Source organism: Asterias rubens, chromosome 15 (genome assembly GCF_902459465.1).
Source record: "Asterias rubens chromosome 15, eAstRub1.3, whole genome shotgun sequence".
Lineage (NCBI taxonomy): Eukaryota > Metazoa > Echinodermata > Asteroidea > Forcipulatida > Asteriidae > Asterias > Asterias rubens.
Genome location: NC_047076.1, coordinates 11,324,871 through 11,345,807, shown reverse-complemented (window position 1 = coordinate 11,345,807; position 20,937 = coordinate 11,324,871). Strand labels below are relative to the sequence as shown.

At 39.2% G+C, this 20,937-nt stretch overlaps 1 protein-coding gene across 1 annotated transcript in view; it reads left to right on the top strand.

The window, feature by feature from the left end:
• The first annotated feature begins 817 nt into the window (after positions 1-817).
• LOC117300132 (G-protein coupled receptor 54-like) overlaps positions 818-20,937 on the top strand; it is a 52,752-nt gene continuing 32,632 nt past the window's right edge. Inside the window, exons 1-2 of the mRNA XM_033783844.1 lie at positions 818-942; positions 17,420-17,481. The gene's annotated coding sequence lies outside the window, so the exon portion shown is untranslated. The remainder of the gene's footprint in view (positions 943-17,419; positions 17,482-20,937) is intronic.

Genomic DNA, 20,937 nt, shown 5'->3' with positions numbered 1-20,937 from the left:
ACGCGATACACAAAGCTAAGACACATACCAAATTACTGCTGCTGATGTGTTCTTTCCAGCCATGCATATAACTCAGTCCCTGAAATTGCCTACATCTGACTCATTTTCACAGAGCGGGTCACAAATTTGCTTCTCAGAAACGTTACTGTTCGAAACGTTTCTCGGGTTGTGTATTCCATCATTCGCCCGTTCGCGGACGTAATCGCTCCGGATTTCCGAAGACAATGTCAATGTAAATTGTTAACGGTTAGTTTTATTGTACATTTTGAGAAAGACTAAACAATGTTAAAATATTTCGTTTAAAAATGACAAAACTACTCATCATTTGGCCTCTATACAAATAAAAATAAATCTCCAGTAAAAGGTTAGGGTTGAAATAACTAAATGAGATGCTCAATGGGTATAGGGAGAGGTGACGACGAAATTAAGAATGACCCAAATTCTATTCCGCCGTCAAAATCAAGGATGCACCGAAATATTTACAAAACGAGATTCGGTTCTTCGATGTCTATTCATTTATGTTGACATTCATATCTCTACATATCCTTTCTGAACCCAACTCCACATGTCTGTATTCATGCGCAGCCCATGGGACAACTTAATGAAATAAATTTCATGGGAAATATAATATACATAAACCAGCTTATGGTTAAGTGTTCGACAGTAGACAGTTTTTATGCAAAGTAGTTTTCTGCCGTGTTGGAGTTTGCAATGCGCATGTGTGAGTAAGGAGACGGGTGGTGTGCGCGTCTCTGTTGAGGGTGGGTGAGCGAAGCGAGTTTACCGGGAGGGCTACTTCAGAGGAAACTGCGAGTCTTGGAAGACACGGACGTGGTCGGGTTGCGCTGGTTGGATCTTATCGAATGAATATAAATCTTGTCTTTAACTCAAATTGCTGAATGAAGGTATCTGCATAATTAGAGCGGCTTGATATTCTGAAAGGTGCGTATATTTTTTGCTTTGTTCACATGCAGGAAAAAACAAACATTAATTTGTTTGTATCTTTTCAGACATCGTTTTTTTTTCTTTTCTATAATTGCTTTTTTTGGTATTATGCGTGTTTTGTTTTTGTGTTTGTTTTCCTTTCTTTTAATTGTATGATGAACGTTCATTCACCTCAGTCTTGTACATTAACAGCGCGTACATATTTTTGTATAAAAAAAAACCGGTTTTTGTTTTAATACATTTTTAGTGCTTGCTGCTTGGGATAAGTACTGACAGTTGTGTCCATTTGTTTGTCCGTCTGGTTGTTTTGTTGTTTGTTTCCTCTTTGTCGACTCTCTCTTTATTGTTGTTCATAAACAGCGCGTACATTTTGGTTTTAAAAAAAAAAAACGGTTTGCGCTTGTTGTAACGACTTAGTCATTTTCAGCGCTTGCAGCTCGGGATAAGAACAAAAAAGTTGGGTCCATTTGTTGCGTTGTTTGTTTGTTTGTTTGTTTGTTTGTTTGTTTGTTTGTTTGTTTGTTTGTTTGTTTGTTTGTTTGTTTGTTTGTTTGTTTGTTTGTTTGTTTGTTTGTTTGTTTGTTTGTTTGTTTGTTTGTTTGTTTGTTTGTTTGTTTGTTTGTTTGTTTGTTTGTTTGTTTGTTTGTTTGTTTCCTTCTTGTTGAATGTTCTCTTTATTTGGATTGTATGGTGTGCGTTCAATTCCCCTCTAGTTAAATGCAGTGGGCACTATTGGTAATTACTCAAAATAATTATTGCCATTAAACCTTTCTTGATGACGAGTAACAGGGAAAGGTTGATGGTATAAAACATTGTGAGAAACGGCCCCTCTGAAGTGCCATAGTTTTCGAGAAAGACGTAATTTTCCACGAATTTGATTTGAGGTCTCGAAATCAACCATCTAAACGCACACAACTTCGTGTGACAATTGTTTTTTTTTTCTTTCATTATTATCTCGCAAGTTCGATGACCGATTGTGCTCCAAATTTCACAGGTTTGTTATTTTATGCTTATGTTGAGATCCGATTGTGCTCCAATTTTCACAGGTTTGTTATTTTATGCTTATGTTGAGATACACCAACTGTGAAGGCTAGTTTTTGACAATTACCAATTAGTGTCCACTGCCTTTAATGAGTAGTGCGTACATAATCTGTTTTATTGAAAACAAAACAAAATGTTTGTCTACTGACAATGACTAGAGCAAGCTAGTCGAAACGTTGAGACCAATTCAGAACTTACTCCGCGGCAGTACAGTTAATTACGATCATATAGGCTAAAGTAGTAGTCCAGTCTATTTTTCTATACCATCCGCCCTGGTACTAGTTAAAAAGCAGGACAGTTCTTTTGAGAACTGAGAAGTCTCCAAAACCTCCGATTATCTACTCCGCGGCAGTAGAATAAAGCAAGACAGTTCTCCAAGAACAAACTCTACCTGGCAAGTAGATACACACATGGTGTTACCGCAAACCAAATACATTGATACCTGACCATGCTATGCCTCAAATCCAATACAATTCTTGTTGTTAACAATTTGAGCGATTGCAGCTCGGGATAGGTGCTAAAACTTGGGTCCATTTAATTGCCTGTCTTGTTGTTTTGTTTGTTTCATTTTGTTTGATTCTATCTTGCTCTCACTCGTACATGTGTTCGGGGATTGGGGGGGGGGGGTTCGTTTACACTCAAATTGTAATGAAGTAAATACCAGAGAATTGTTATCAAATTGAAATACTACGGCAACGTTGAGGATATCGCGATTAAGTATCTTTCATAGCCGTAGTCTAAGAAATTACCTTTTCTTATTGATTTTAAATTGTTATTTTTTTTACCACAGTGGCTTATGAATATATTGTTTAGGGTCTGACATCTGAAGTGAGCTTTGGCGGCAATTTAGACTGCAAGTAAAGGCAATTAAGTTGTCAGTTTTCAATATAATTTGTTTTTGTTTGATACAAAACATACACAAAAACGATCGTAGATCTTGATTTGATTTCTGCAGTTACATGTACAACTCGTCAAAACGCTTTTCCATCAGAAAACAAACACTTTTAAAACAGATAAGAGATAAGCATCAGCAAGAACACAACAATTTGCCAATACGTGTTGCCGCTATACATTTGAGGACAAAAACTGTCGATTGTTGATTTGACAATTTCTGTTTTCACCCATGCACCGATGTTTGTTAGTACTGTATCAGTACTTTCCCGAGTCCCATGGAAACAAAACATAACGCAGGCGTATTACTCGGGTGGGACTCGAACCCACGACCCTTGTTGATTTATCTCACAAAAAGTTGTGACCACCATCTTACTAAAGGTTTCCTCGTAAAGTGTGGTTTGTGTGCGTGGGAAGTGTCTCTGAAAACGCACTTCGAATTTTCGGTTTAGTTTCGATCGAAACACGCGCTTACAGACGTGTACGGAATATCGAGTAAAACATAAACACTTTAGCCTCTGCGTCTAGAGAAAATGTGACAATATAATTTGATAAAAACACCACCCAAAGGTCGTTTGTGTGCTCCTGTTTCATGACAGCGAGAGAATGTGCTGAACAAATCTCACGCAAGACAATGATGGACTGTTTCGTCCAATATGTAGACAACATACACAGTTTCTAGTTATCTATAACCTACTTTATCATCTTGCCTTGCTCTCAGCCAACCGCCACGCGTAAGCACATAATCGGCGCTTACGGAAGCAGGGAATTATGTGCCTTCGTCAAGCGTATTTCACGGGTTAGCGGCGAATTTTAGAGTCTGTGCGTGCGTAGGCTACTCCACGTTTTTACTAAGGCATTCTTCGCTTAGAAGGCTGGCGCAGAAATTCAGCGCTTGCACGTAAGCGGGAAATCGTCATCGTAAGCCCAGAATTCGGCGGTAAGCAGAGCCATGAAATTGGGCCGTGCTTCTGACATCACATACATATAAATGAACACTCAACCATCAGAACAGTCCTATCTGCTCAAAACTGGACTTTCTCCTTTATTGCTCACCGAATCTGGAACAACCTCTTATAGTACGCATCAGAAATTGCAACATTCTGACATTGTTAACAAATCTCTTAGAACTTATTTGTATCAGATGTAATTTGTTTCGCTCTTTTCAGGGCTTTGATCTTGATGTAAAGGCGCTTTAATAATATTTAGTTGTATGTATGTAGGTGTGTTTGTATGTGATTGTAAATTACCATGTAGTGGATACTATTGGTAATTGTCAAAGACTAGTCTTCACAGTTGGTGTATCTCAACATATGCATAAAATTAAAAAAACTGTGAAAGTTTGAGCTTAATCGGTCATCAAAGTTGCGAGATAATAAGTTGTGTGCTTTCAGATGCTTGATTTCGAGACCTCAAATTCCAAATCTGAGGTCTCGAAATCAAATTCGTGGAAAATTACTTCTTTCTTGAAAACTATGGCACTTCAGAGGGAGCCGTTTCTCACAATGTTTTATATCATCAACCTCTCCCCATTACTCGTTACCAAGTGAGGTTTTATGCTAATAATTATTTTGAGTAATTACCAATAGTGTCCACTGCCTTTAATAAGCAAGAAAATCGTCTGTTTTGGAACCTTTTGAGTGTTGTATAGTCATCATATGAGCAACCTCATATCAGAGCACACTGATCGAAACGTTAATTCGTTAACCACTACTTGAAGAGAGACGACACAAAATAGTAATTTGTGTGCTGAAATGGAAGAACATCCGTTCGTCAGAAATATAAAAACCACCGCTTCGTGACATCTTGGCTGCAATTAGAGCAGGTCAAATCATTATGTGAATTGTTTTCATAAGTTGAATTATAGGAAACTTACATTGAACGTGACTCAAATGCTAAAACCGGTATTCGTGCCCATAAATGGAACAATAATGGTTGTTTTAAAAAACAATTCCTGTTGCAACTACAATTTTTTGTAACACTGTAGCTGCATATGATTGTTTTCTAACCATACACCGATGTGTGTTAGCACTGTATACTCAATACTTTCCCGAGTCCTGTGAACTCGGGTGGAATTCGAACCCACAAGCTTTGAAATTCTAGGTTAGTGTCTTGCTTCGCCCGGCCCCAGCGGCCAGTCTATCCAGGACCGCTGGGATGGGCTAATCGCTTGAGCAGATTCTTGTTCAGGAAGTACGTCATGCGTACAGTGCATAGAAATATGGTGCAGTGTGGGTGTGATGCATGATGGGACTGCGCATTGTTAAAACGATGAGTGTGCATGATGCGTTTGCCCATCCCAGTGCCTTTGGTTAAAGCAAGGCGCTGGGGACGAGGGAAGTGTCTTGCCTACTAGACTACCGACATGCACGGTAACTCTGGCTGCAGTTTGGAGCTGACTTTTCATGTTGGAGCCGAGATGTATCCCACGGGAGTTGGTGACGAGCGTTAAAGATTGCTGAACCTCTCATTTAAAGTACAGACCGCGAGGAACAAATGAAAGAGCAGTCATTCGTGTTTATAAATGGGTAAATAATGATCAGAACATAGTTAGGTGACCGATTTACAAGTTGCCAAAACCATGCATGCCATTGCTTGGCGTAAGGTGTACTTTCATTTTGACGCTTAGCGCACAACTTGTGGAGGAAACTTGGATTTCCAGCATTATAGGAACATTTAGCGCTTTGTATCGCTTTTGTAAAAAGCGCTTTATAAGTAAGGTTATTATTATTATTATTATTATTATTATTACATTAATGGTAAGAGAAAAGCAGAAAAATATCCCTTGAAATATTTCTGTCTGAAATATCATATTTGATGAGAAATAAATACTACTAATGTCTTGTTTAGAGTTTATCGTTCGGTGAGGTCTTCATTATTGTTTTGTTTTGAATCGCTGTCATGCAAATCTGGAATCGGCTGTTCACTATTTTCTCGTGACCCAGATGGCCGATCGATCTCAAACTTCTACAGGTTTGTCAGTTTATGTATATGGTGGATTACATAAAGTGCTTACTCTGCCAGCAACTGTTCTGTCAGCCAACAAAATCCGTAATCATCCTTTTAAGCCTGTACATTACAGGATTTAACAAGCTAGTATTCTTCGCGAGTCACCACGGCTTACACATCGCATTTTGCACGTGACCCAAACACTAGACTACTTGCGGTTTTCTAATCGTTACTCAAGAAATCTCGCATTTGTAATAATAGGATGAAGTATTTTTACCGACATGGCTAATACTTATGTAGTATGGCATAGTGATTAGATCTCAAACGGATCGTGTATAGGTGGTTCGCTCGTGACGTCATTCGGGGATGAGTCGGCCATCTTTACGCGTAACATTTTGACAACTATTTATTTTGCGTGAATACTGCGTGCGGCAAATGTCCTGCTCCATAAAGTGCCGTAAAGATTGTATCAATCGGCAGCTGACCGAGAGTTTTATTAAAGACAGTGGACACTATTGGTAATTACTCAAAATAATTACGGCTCCATCTGAAGTGGAGTAGTTTTCGACGAAGAAGTAATTTTCCACGAATTGATTTCGAGACCTCAAGTTTAGAATTTGAGGTCTCGAAATCAACCATCTAAAGGGTGTTTTTTCTTTCATAGTTATCTCGCAACTCCGATGACCAATCGAGCTCAAATTTTCACGGGTTTGTTATTTTATGCATATGTTGAGGTACACCAAGTGAGAAGACTTGTCTTTGACATTTACCAATAGTGTCCACTGGCTTTAAAGTCTGCTACAAATACCCTGATATTAAAGGCAATGTAGACGTTCGGGTATTGTCATAAACAAACTCGGGTTTGCTTTCAATTAATCAACCAATCAATATATCAATTTTGTTGAGTTTATGAGGCGCAAACCCACCAGTGGTTGTTCATAGCACCGTACAGTAGGCTTTCGTAAAAAGGTGACAATTTATGCTAAGTATTGAAATTGGAATGGAGTAGATTGCCTGTTTGCAACCATGCTAAAGTTGAGCAAGTGACCCTTGTTTTTGCTGTCGTTTGAAATGGCTTATAGACAACTCGGGTCTACTTTAAAGACACTGGACACTACTGGTAACTGTCAAAGACCAGTCTTCTCAGTTGGTGTATCTCAACATATGCATAAATTAACAAACCTGTGAAAACTTGAGCTCAATTGATCGTCGAAGTTGCAAGATAATAATGAAAGAAAAAAACACCCTTGCCGCAAGAAGTTATGTGCATTTAGATGGTTTATTTTGAGACCTCAAATTCTAAATCTGAGGTATTAAAATCAAATTCATGGAAAATTGCTTCTTTCTCAAAAACTATGTCACATCAGAGGGAGCCGTTTCTCACAATGTTTTATACTATCAACCTCTCCCCATTACTCGTCACCTAGTAAGGTTTTATGCTAATAATTAGTTTGAGTAATTACCGATAGTGTCCACTGCCTTTGATGGTCTCTTCGAAGCAGAGCAAGTTAAGCAAGTGACATTTGTTAAATTGCTGTCGTGTGAAAGGGCTTTCAGGCAAACTCGGGGTCTGATTTAATGGGCTCTTCCAAGTAGACAGTGTTAAGCAAGTTAAGCAAGTGACACTTGTTAAATTGCTGTCGTGTGAAAGGCAGACTCGGGGTCTGCTTTGATGGGCTTTTAAAAGCAGAGCAAGTTAAGCAAGTGACCCTAGTTAAATTACTGTGGGGTGAAAGGGCTTCTGGCAAACTCGGGGTCTGCTTTGATGGGCTCTTAAAAGCAGAGCAAGTTAAGCAAGTGACCCTAGTTAAATTACTGTCGTGTGAAAGGGCTTATAGGCAAACTCGGGGTCTGCTTTAATGGGCTCTTCGAAGCAGACAGTGTGAAAGCTAATATCATGCTTACCATCTGCAACAGGTCCCCCCAATCCATGATAAGTGGGTTAAACGATATGGTCGTTCACACACTATTGATCGTCGTCAATCATACGTGAGATGCCATCGGCGATCTGCACCGTGTATTTATACCGTTGTCTTTGTCTAGGTGCTGTAGGGACCCTTGTACAACGTGCGTATGATGGGAAATATCTTAATTAAACAACTTGTTTGGATGAAACAGATTGCGCAAACAGTCTCCCCGGAAATCAAACGCAATTCATATAAAAGGAAATGTCAAAGTTCGCGCAATTAACGGATAGCGCTCGAGGCTTGTGCTTTTTGTGTTTAGAATGTGGTTTCCCCCTGCAAGCAGTCATGTGCAACCATGGAAGGAGAGAGCAATTACGAAAACAAACTAAGCTCTTGTTTGTGTTTCAATAGTTGTTCATTTGTTTTTCTTTTCTGAAGATCTAACGATGACTATAGAAAAGGCTTTAAGGGACCAATTTAAGAACTTCCTCCATACACTGCAGTTATTAACTACAATAACTATAGGCTACATAAGTAGTCCCAGTTCTCTTAAGAACTGAAAAGTCTCCCGAACAATCAGATAAATTTACTCCGTGGTAGTAGAATATAGAAAGACAGTTCTCTAAAGAACAAACTCTACCTAGCAAGAGATACACACATGTAGCCCTTTTTTTTGCATCTGGAAGCACACATGCGACAAGGGCGTGTTTCTGTCTTGCGACTTCCACGACCGATTGAGCCAAAGTTTTCGCATAAATTTGTAATGGTATGTATATGTTGAGATACACCAAGTGAAAATGCAGGACCCAATTTCATGGCTCTACTTACCGTAAGCACGGAATCGGCCCTTATGGAAGCAGGGAATTCTGTGCTTACGGCGAGCGTATTTCACGGGTTAGCGGCGAATTTTGGCTTGTGCGCGTGCGTACTCCACGTTTATACTAGGCATTCTGCGCTTACAAGGCTAGCGCAGTTAGTAACTCGGCGCTTGCACCTAAGCGGGGAATCATGATCGTAAGTGCAGAATTCAGCAGTTAGCAGAGCCATGAAATTGTGCCCTGGGCCCAATTTCATGGTTCTGCTTACCGTAAGCACAGAATCGGCGCTCGGCGCTTACGGAAGCAGGGAGTTATGTGCTTACGGCAAGCGTATTTCACGGGTTAGCGGCGAATTTTGGCTTCTGCGCGTGCGTACTTTACGTTACTAGGCATTCTACGCTTACAAGGCTAGCGCAGAAATTCGGGGAATCATGCTCGTAAGCGCAGAATTCAGCGGTAAGCAGAGCCATGAAATTGGGCCCTGGTCTTTGTAGACCCGGGTTGCTTTTCAGCGGTTTGGGAAAGATTATTTTTGTACTGATCAAAATGTTCACAGGGTAAATTTAAATTTGTATTCCAGTGAGTGGTTGTTGCCTGGGAGTTAACTGAACATAATATCTGCTCTATGGTTATACCAACACAATTTCACAGGTTCTTGTTTTTAATGTGAGGTGTTGGAAAACACTATAATGATTATGGGATTTGAGGCATTGCATCAATATATATTTGGTTTGCCGTAACCCCATGGCCAAATTTTCAAAGAGCTGCTTAAGCGCAAAATTGTGCTTAAGCAAAAAAATACTTCCCTAGTAAAATTAATTTACCGGCCAAAACTCCACTCAAGTGTTATGCTAAGTAAACAACAGCTAAATACCAGTCACAAGCAATGTATATGGAATGAAATTCTGGCCAGTAACATGCGTAAAATAAGCGAGCTATTTTCGTGCTTAAGCGAGTTTCGTGCTTAAGCAGCTCTATGAAATTGACTATCTACTTTTCAGAATTTCGGTTATTTTACATCAAATAGTCCCGCGGGTGAGGATCAATGGCCTATAGGGTAGCATTGTGTTTCAACAAAGCTAACATATGTAATAATACGCTGCATCAATTCTGTTATTCTTAAAATTGTACATTATAAAAATCCTTCCATTAAAGGCAGTGGACACTATTGGTAACTACTCAAAATAACTATTGGCATAAAACCTTTCTTGCTGATGAGTAATGGGGAGAGGTTGATGGTACAAAACATTGTGAGAAAAGGCTCTATCTGAGGTGCCATAGTTTTCGAGAAAGAAGTAATTTTCCACGAATTTGATTTCGAGACCTCAAGTTTAGAACTTGAGGTCTCGAAATCAAGCATCTGAAAGCAAACAACTTCGTGTGACAAGGGTGTTTTTTCTTTCATTGTTGTCTCACAACTTCGATGACCAATTTGAGCTCAAATTTTCACAGGTTTTGGTTATTTTACGCATATGTTGAGATACACCAAGTGAGAAGACTGGTCTTTGACAATTACCAATAGTGTCCACTGTCTTTAACATTCGAGAAGTACATTCACACAGCCACATAATTTCCTTTTGGCCATTTTGCGAGCAAGTCGCTCATTCTGGGCAGCTTTGTGGTGTGAATTCTCACAGGAGACCTTTCCGCAAAATAAAACTCCGTGTATGCGCGCTTTGGGGCATAGCATAAGGTGCATGCTAGGCAAGTTTGATTACTAGCTAGGCCTGGGCCCAATTTCATAGAGCTGCTAAGCACAAAAATTCGCTCAGCATGACATTCCTTCCTTAAAGGAACACGTTGCCTTGGATCGGTCGAGTTGGGATTGTGAAAAGCGTTTGTAACCGTTTGATATAAAATGCATATGGTTAGAAAGAAGTTGTAAAAGTAGAATACAATGATCCACACAAACATGCCTCGAAATTGCACGGTTTTCCGTTTACCTCGTCGACTAACACGGTCGGCCATTTATGGGAGTCAAATTGTTGACTCCCATTAACGGCCGACCGTGTTAGTTCGCAAAGAAAAAGGAAAACCACGCAATTTTGAAACAATTTTTCAATGGATCATTGTATTCTACTTTTAAAACATCTTTCCAATCATATACATTTTACAACAAACGATAACAAACGCTTTTTATAGACCAACTCGTTCCTTTAATAAAGTGGGATTACCAACCGAATTTCCACAAGCAAACAACAGCTGAGTACCAGTATCAAGCAATATGAAACAAACGGACATTTGGTTGGTAGTCCTGTTTTTATCAATGAAGAAACTTAATGCTAAGCAAATGTGTGTGCTTAGCAGCTCTTTGAAATTAGGCCCAGCATACACCTTATTCAATTATTGGCGCTTGTGCGCAATTGGTACTTAGCGCAAAAGGTCTATGATGATCATGTATAAGTATATATACGTTCGCCCGTGGCAAACCGCAAGGGATTAAGCAAACAAAAAAGACAAATCGTCTCGGATGTAGAAATCTCATTCAAACTGTTTTTTTTGCCTCAGTCTACTACTGTACCACAAGTATGAGAAGAAACTGTCACCCCAGGGCAGTGTGAGAATTGCATCTGAGATTAATGTATTATGCTCAGGTTTGTTTTCTGACAAACACGGTAGTCATGGCTTTGATATTCTTCTTAGGTGAATCGGGCCAAGACATTAATCATTTCGAAAATCTCATTCTGAGGTTTACTCGTTACACGCCTCGAGGCCCAATGCACATCGGTACAATATTCTAATTCACTGTGACCAAAACCTTTTAAATTTAAGACTGCGTATAAAAAAGTCACCAGACTTCAACTTGATTCAAACCTCTATAGCCTTGCGTATAAAATTGGCGAATTTAAAGGGTCTGGGTACTTTTTGAAGGACACAAAGCGAGATGTCCACAGACATTAAAGACACTAGACGCTATTAGTAATTGTCAAAGACCAGTCTTCTCACTTGTTGTATCTCAACATGCATAAAACAACAAACCTGTGAAAATTTGAGCTCAATTGGTCGTCAAAGTTGCGAGATGTGAATGAAATGAAAAAAAAACACCCTTGTCACATGAAGTTGTGTGCTTTATTTCGAGATCTCAACTTCTAAATCTGAGGTATCAAAATCAAATTCGTGGAAAATTTACTTCTTTCTCGAAAACTATGCTCTTCTTCAGAGGGAGCCGTTTCTCACAATTATACTACTATTCTTCTTATGCAACCAACCTCTCCCCATTACTCGTTACCAAGTAAGGTTTTATGCTGATAATTATTTTGAGTAATTACCAATTTGTGTCCACTGCCTTTAAACTTACACAGTTTGAAAATAATGATGGTAGAAAACTCCTTAAAACTATTACTTGCTGAGGTGTTGTAGTATATGCGATTGTAAAACAAGTCACATAAGTAATGTTGGTCTCTAAAGACGAAAATTATTTTAGCATGTAAAATGTACTATTTCGCGACATTGTTTTTTATTCAGTTGCCAAACCGCAATACATCTGAAAGCTCCTGTATATTATGTAGGCATATTTAAACCAAAACTGATTGTTGCCATTAATTTTTAAGAGTGATTACCAAACGTATACCGCACTTCAAAGTGTAAAATACGGGTATTTTGAAATATCTACATTTCAACCATGAACATTTGTGTATTTTACTCTGTGTTTTCTCTAACAGGGAGGTAGAAATAGATTTATTTCTACCTCCATGGTTTTATACGAGATGTTTTCCTGCGTACCACCAACCCATTGATGGGTTAAACGCAATAACATGGATCGATGTATAGATTTCCGCCATACCACATAAATGAATCATCTTTAATTATGACTCTCGACTCTTTCTCGTTGCCCGTGGCAAGCGAATGTGACAGTGGCAGTCACTCTTAATTCATCATTTTGCCAGAGGCAAGCGAATGCAACAAGGGCGAGTCTCCTAAAAAATGGTGGGTAGACACTTAACAAAATATCCCAGACAGAATGGACCTGGATCCGAGTCTCGTTGGGAACAAGACAAATTTCTGAACTCAGTTTGACCCAGAATCTGTCTTGAAATCATCCAGAAATGAGTTAAATTTACGCAGAATCTGCAGGGGCAAAATCCGATTTCTGACCTTACTTCCGGTCAGCCCGACCAATTAAAGGCAGTGGACACACTATTGGTAATTGCTCAAAATAATTATTAGCATAAAACCTTACTTGGTAACGAGTAATTGGGAGAGGTTGATAGTATACAACTTTGTGAGAAACGGCTTCCTTTGAAGTGGAGTAATTCTCGAGAAAGAAGTAATTTTGTTTTCCACGAACTTGATTTCTCGAAATCAAGCATCTGAAAGCACACAACTTCGTTTAACAAGGGTGTTTTTTTCTCTCTTAGTTATCTCGCAACTTCGACGACCAACCGAGCTCAAATTTTCAGAGGTTTGTTGCATAACAATGTTGAGATACAGCAAGTGAGAAGACTGGTCTTTGACAATTACCAATAGTGTCCAGTGGCTTTAAAATGATCCAGAAATGAAGTCCGTTTCACAGGAGAGCAATTTAGCGAGGGTCCCTTGCTAACTTGTAGCATGGTTGTACACATTTTAAAAATGTAACCTACCCCGTGTGAAAGGATACCAATTTTGTTCTACTGTTCATTACAATTTCTCTCGCATAAGTTTGTCCAAAAAAGTGTCAATACATGTTCAACCATGCTAAAATTAGGCAAGGGACCTCGGTTATAATGCTGTCGTGTGAATAGCGCTTGTCCATTTACACGGTATACACATCGACACGCATTCCGGGTCAAGCTGACCCATAAATGGGTCTGGTCCTCTGGGACCCGAATCCGGGTCAGTTCTGACCCGGTTTTTTTAGAGTGCTTGCATACTAGCCTTGTATTAGGTTTCTTCCTCTGTACTGTGGTATAATACGAACATGTAAAGGCCGCCAAGGCTACATGCATCTTGCATTACATAGTTTATTCTATTGTTTTAATTTCCCTGCCAATGAATATTTAAAAATATGTTATTGTTGTTGGTGGTGTTTTTTGTGTTGATTTCTTCTTCAGAAAGTCAACTATTTCACAATCCATGAATAAATTCCAAAAGATGAATGCACTTGGTTATAGTTCCTTTACCCTGAAAATCGTGATGGTTCCTTTACCCTGAAAATCATGATGCAGAACCATGCCCCATCTCTACCGGGAGCTTCTGTGTGTGAATTATAACCCTGGCCCAAAGGGTCAAGACCTTTGAGAAAATGGTTTGATAAAATCCCGTCATTCATACGGATAACAATCATCAATCATCCTTTTCTAGGGATTTTGGTCGGCCTAGGAGATGTTTTTGACAGGACAGGCGTTGTTAAAGGCGCTGGACACTATTGGTAATTACTCAAGATTTGTGTTGGCAAAAAACTAAATTGGTAATGAGCAATGGAGAGCTAGTGATAGTTTAGAAGATTGTGAGAAACGGCTCCCTCTGAAGTATGTAGTTTTTGAGAAAGAGGTAGTGTCTCACTCTAATAATATTAAAGGCTTCAGCTGAAGCTTTTATTATGCATTAAGGGTGTTTTCATTCATTATTCTCTTGCAACTTTGATGACCAATTGAGAAACACCAAGTGAGAATACTGGTCTTTGACAGTTACCAAAAAGTGTCCAGTGTCTTTAAGGCCAATGTAAACTTCGATATAGGGTTTAGAAGGGGCGGGCTTAGAGCAATCTCGTAGGACGTCATCAACCATTCATAAAAGTGCTTGAGGGGAAAATTAGGAAAAAAACTCAAATTTTTCAAGCAACAAGCATCTCCAGGTTTCCTCTAAGGAGTTTAAGAGTTGATAATAATGATATGAAGCTTTTTACCTCGGGTGTATTCCGATCTCAAAAACATACTTTAAAGGAGTCGTAAATATATACATTTTCTGATATAAAATAAATGGAACCCAGTGCTTGTTTCAATCCTATAAAGTTGTAGTAACCATGAAACCAACCTTGTGAAAATTATCACTGTTAGTTTCCTCACTTAAATATTTGAATTTGATTTCGAGACCCCCGAGGTCTCAATTCAAGACATCTGAGCACACAACGTGTTCGCAATGGCTGTTTTTTCTTTCATTGTTCTCTGGCAACTTTGACTTGCATTCTCTCGCAACTTCGGCGTCCAAATTTTCACGGGTTTGTTATTTAATGTTGTATGCATATGTGGGGTGTCGTGGCCGAGCGGTTAAGAGCACCGAATTCAAGCTCTGCTGATTCTGTTCAGCAGTGTGTGGGGTTCGAATCCCGGTCGTGACACTTGTGTCCCTGAGCAAGACACTTAACCATTATTGCTTCTCTCCACCCAGGGGTAAATGGGGACCTGTGAGGGCAGAGATGGTTCTTGTGATTGATTTAGCCGAGTAGTGCATTTGTTGCACGAGGCTGTATACTCCCCAGGGAGCTGAGATGGTTTAAGGAGTGAACTAAGGCCCAGTGACCGGGGGTAATAATTTGAAGCGCTTTGAGACACCCGTTCGGGAGTGAAAAGGCGCTATATACAAACTCAAATATTATTATTGTTATTATTATTATGTTGGGATACACCAAGTGAGACGACTGGTCTTCGACAATAACCAGTAAGTCACAGATAACCACAAATAACTTCAAAATTAGTTTGAATAACCCCAATAATATAGGTTTTCTCGGTCAATTTCGGAAAATAAGCAGCCAATTTAACCACCAACCTATTCTATTTCGCGCAAAACCGAATGCTACTCAAAAGGGTCATTCGAATTAACAAAATAATAATTCAATTTAATAATTCATCAAAGCAGCAATCAAATTCGCAGACGCTTCTTGAGGCGTGTGTGTCACGAAAAAGAATGACGATACGCTAAATTGAACAGAGTGCTAAAGGAATTTGACTCAACCCAAAACGAAATTGAATGGCCGAATTCTGCATTTGAAACGCAGTAACAACTGGAGAGGCAAAACAGCTTTAATTCGATTGCATGAAAATGAAATTGACTGCTCACTTGCCGAATTTGACCGAGAAAACCTATACTAATACTTTGTTTTGCCAAGTTCATAAAATCGTCGACTCCTTGATAGCTTCAGAAATTGGAAGAGTCCACATTCCACGTTTAAGCACGGATGTTCGTATGTCATTGTTCGTTATTCCAAACGTTCCTGCTGTCAGTAGTGTCATTTATTTGTTAACCGGCGATTAGTTCTCTCCAAATTACATATTATTTCTGTACAGTGTGGTTGTGCATTATGCACGGACCTGTTTTTTTTGTCCGAAAAACGGAGGTATACAAACGTGACACGCATGCAAACCACCCCGTTATGAAGTAAAGTATCGCTGTCATGGGAAATGGACGCCGTGCCCGTAGAGTTACGTCGCGGCACATTTTTGCTTCGGGACCAAACCTCCCGGCAGCTGCCACACATTGAAGTGACAAATAATGAGGCACAAGCCATCGGATGTTTACAGCCGGTAGAGACAAGTTTGTTCCCCGTTCTCGCCATGAGTGGGACACTTCCCCAGACGTTCTTTCATCGGAGTAATTACATCTTCAATTTCCCCTTTCTCAGCGACCGGACATCTGTCTTTGTTTACAGCCGTATTTCTCTACTTCCATGGACACCTAGAAGTGTCGACCGCTGACGTTTCGCAGACAACTCAGGTGTATAAATGTCCACCTTCGTAAGCAATCTGTGTAATTAGGCTTTTTGACTCCGCAATGCCCCATGGAGTCATTTTTTTAAGTCCCTTTCACACGGGAGTAATTTAACAAGGGTTCCTTGCTTAACTGCAGCATGGTTGTAAACCTTTACAAAATGTACCTCCTGTGAAGGGACCTTGTTTCTACTGTCCGATGGCTCTCTTGTATATAATCTTGTCAAACATTCTACATTTTACATCCATGCTAAAGTAGCAAGGGACCCCTGTTAAATTGCCGCCGTGTGATCAGCACTTTAATGTTAGTTTTAGATACGTACAGAGTTTTGTACGGTCAGCAGAGAAGACAGTCCTAATCACTAGTTTGATCTCATTCGAGCCGCTGTGGGACGAAGCACCGTCAATTAAACGGTCTGGTTCTTTTTGTAGGACACAAAACACAATGTCGAAATATCAACTTTCCATCTACACAGTTTAAAGATAACGATGGCAGAGAGCTTCCCTTATAAGTAGAGTATAACTTGCTGAGGTGCTGTATTTTTAGAGAATTGAGTAAAAAAAAATATAAAGAAAATAATGATCGTCTCAATTTTAGCATGTGAAATGTATTTACCAGTTACATTCAATGTAAACAAGTGGACATTGTGTTTTGTGCCATACAAAAAGTACCTTTTAAGGCCCACGTATTTTTGTGTAACTAGTGATATCCATACGTGCCTCCGCCACAACTATTCATGGAACATGTAGACACAGTGTCATTACTACTACGTTGTTTACTAGCTATCAATCAGTACATCCGACCCGACATAACAAAATGAGACAAAATGGTGGGCAGCGTTTCTTATAATAGAAACAAAATGTTACCGTTCTTGAACATTTTTCTGGTGGGATTTGCCCCCATGTCGCTTTCCTCTTTGATTTATTGTTTATTGTATGTCCATTTCATGCCTTTTTTGTTAGTTTTCTTAATATAGTATTGTTTATTTCCTTCATACACTCCTGTATTTTCGTCTTTCTGTGATAAGGAAATAAATGTTGTGTGAATGAATAAATGAATGAAGCATAACAACTGTACTAGAGGACAGATATTGAAAACTATTAACCTGATGACGTCATCTTTAACAGGCTCACAGCACCATTCAATGATCCAGAACACGAACACCTTGTTTTGGACCGGACATGTCAAAAACAAAACACGAAGTCGAGTTTTTTACTTTGTTCTTGTTTTTCTTTCTTGCAGGTGGCCACTAAAATTGACCTGCGTTAGAAGTGCAACGTTAGAAGTGCAACGTGCCGAAGGGTGTAAGTATTGTTATTTGTAGCTTCAACATAAATTCTTGACTGAATAATTTTGAAGACTTATTCGGGAACTTTGGACGAGAACAAAGCATAATCTTCTGAAGTTTTTTTTTATTCCATCCCCTGTTTTTAAAGTACCGCAACTCAACCAACATACAGCATAAGAGATTTCACAAAAGTATAGATATGAACTTTAAAATACGGTCAATTTATGGGAATATTTTGAATAAGTAATGAATTAGCAGGTTTCTTACAGCCTAGCAGTGTGAACTTAAGTTTAAATCCAATAAAGCAGTTCAAATTAACCGTCTAGATTTGATTTTCGGTTCAAGTTACATTTTAGCCCCAGCAATGAACAGTTAGGGAGAACTGCGCCACCGAGCGCATCTGCCAAGGCTGGGCCAAGAAGGGCACATTAGAACTGATTGAAATTCAGGAATAAACTGTAAATTAACAGTAAACTTGGGGGTACAACTAGGGGCAAGTTCGAACAGCGACCATTTGTCAATCACTAGTCAATATTCCATGGTTACCTATGCGATTACTCACCTTAGTACCAGCCAAAAACGTCTATTGATCAACTTAAAGGCAGTGGACACTATTGGCAATTACTCAAAATAATTATCAGCATAAAACCTCACTTGGAAACGAGTAATGGGGAGAGGTCGATAATATAAAACACTGTGAGAAACGGCTCCATCTGAAGTGACGTAGTTTTCGAGAAAGAAGTCATTTTCCACGAATTTGATTTCGAGACCTCAAGTTTAGAACTTCAGGTCTAGAAATCAAGCATCTGAAAGCACGTAACTTCGTGTGACAAGGGTGTTCTTTTTTCCATTGATATCTCGCAACTCCGACGACCAATCGAGCTCAAATTCTCACAGGTTTATTATTTTGTGCATATTATGAGATACACCAAGTGAGAAGACTGGTCTTTGACAATTACCAATAGTGTCCACTTGACCAATGTGTCAATCTCTTTTGTGTGAGTGTTGGCTCTGAACAGAGCCGGTGTGGGTTCGACGTTTCGAACAGTTACTTTGCTTGTCTTCAGGAGAATCTTTCTTGGTTGAAAGTATAAGATAGAACCAACAGCATCTTTAAGTGTTATTTGTAATGGCTGAGATTGTGTGAGTTCCTTGTCTCATTAGCAACAGGGTTGTCGTTGTCATCGAGTGGTCACAATCTGTTGTCCATAGGTTGACCAAAAGGCACTGGACACTATTGGTATTTACTTTATGGGCCTCTCTTCATATATGAATGAGGTATGTCACAATGCTAACCCCAAAACGATGCGATGGGCACAGCCACTGCAAGTGGTGGCGGACTCGCGCCCATAGCCTTATTTTGGGTAAGAATTATGACGTCATGCATAAATATTAAGAGAGGCGTATTGTTAGTATAGAAACCCACTTGGTAACGAGTAATGGAGAACTGTTGAAAGTATAAAACATTGTGAGAAACGGCTCCCTCTGAAGTAACGTACTTTTTTAGAAAGAGGTGATTCTCACTCATGTTTAAAGACTATACTTCTGCTGAAGCCATTTATTATGCATCTGAAAGCACACCTAATAATGCAACAGGGGTGTTTTTTTTTTCTTTCATCATTCTCTTGCAAATTCGATGACCAGGTTTGTTATTTCATGCACATGTTGAGATGTGCGAACAGTCATTAGTCAATAGTCACAAGTGAGAATACTGGCCTTTGACCATTACCAAATGTGCCCAGGCCTTTAAGCAGAAAATACTCATTGACAAATTTCTTGGCATAGAAAAAAAAATGAGTTGTGTACCAGCAAAAGGCAATGCAAAGTTAAGGTAATTTTGGCTGGTGATCTGTTTCTACTAAGCAATACTATTCTGTGCTAAGCAATTTGTTGTGCTTACAGGCTTTATGAAATTGGGCCATTGTGTCCGTAGGTTAGGATTTCAAGAGATCTTAAAGGCAGTGGACACTGTTGGTAATTGTCAAACACTAGCCTTCACAGTTGGTGTATCTCAACATATGCATAAAATAACAAACCTGTGAAAATTTGAGCTCAATCGGTCATCGAAGTTGCGAGATAATAATGAAAGAAAAAAACACCCTTGTCACACGCTCAAGCTCTAAATCTGAGGTCTCGAAATCAAATTCGAGGAAAATTACTTTTTTTCTCGAAAACATGGCACTTCAGAGGCAGCTGTTTCTCACAATGTTCTATACCACCAACCTCTCCCCATTACTCGTCACCAAGAAAGGTTTTATGCTGAACATTATCTTTTAGTAATAACCAGTAGTGTCCACTGCCTTTATTAAACGTTTAACCTATATTTTGTGGCTCTCCAATCTGTCACTGTCATAGTCACAGTGTTATCTTCTTGTATGATGGGCATCATGGTTGCCAACGAGTTTCCCCCGAAGCTTTTTCGACCGGTACAAACCCAGCAATATATAACATATTCTGCCCCGAAGTCAGCCCGTGAATTTCTTTGTGGCAACCCGCGCCCCATACAGTTATTTCCTGCTGGGCAGTCAACGTTGTTTTGGTTCCTCTGAACGAAAAATATATAAATGCACATCTTTAAAAATTCGCTCATGGATTTCTCCAGTGGCCGATTCCATTAAGTTTCTTTGATCTAATATGAGTGATTTTGATCCCCGGCTGTCGACATGTAATACCGTTCATGGCGTTACCCGGGGTTGGTCAAGCACACTGATTGAGTTAGGAGTAATAGTGACTAAGTATTGCTCTAAGGAATCTGTGTGCCATGTCTTAATTTGTGCGTCACTAAATCGATTGGAACCGAACCAAATAATACGCAAAGATGTAGGATTTAACGTGTTAAGGAGAAGACCAGTCTCTCCATTCATATTGTCTGTCGCCAATTTTCCAAGTTCACTTTGGTTATTCGGTTTGGTTTAAGCTTTGCAAATCGTTTTGTTCGGGATAATAATAACAATGAGTTGAAACCAACGGTTCTTTTCAGAACCACCCAAACTCATTTTTAGAGATTATCAGTAACATGGCGTTATTGCAAACCTCACTATATCGTATTACTACCATGCAAAGTTTCATAAATTAATAAAATAATATTTTATTCATTAGTGTAGCGCAAAATAATTCCAATATAATTTTGTTCAAATGCGCCGAACAATAAAATATTCACAATTTTTTTTTTTTAAAGTACACAATAAAATGGCATTCGGACATTTTAAATAACACTGTTTCCATTCCAGTCTTTTTAAAAAACAAACTGAAGAAGTAAATTGTTCTTGCAACAATGAACCATCTTATTTGGTAGTTTACGGGTCTTCGTGATCGATAACCAGTGAATAGAAGTGAAGTAACTCATCCGAAACAAACAGTGATATTTTTTTCGTTTTGAGTTCTAAAAATCTGTTCACAATACTGTTTTAGTTTGAGTTCGGATGTAACCGAACTCAAACGACCCAATTCTTCCGTCTTTTATGACATTTTA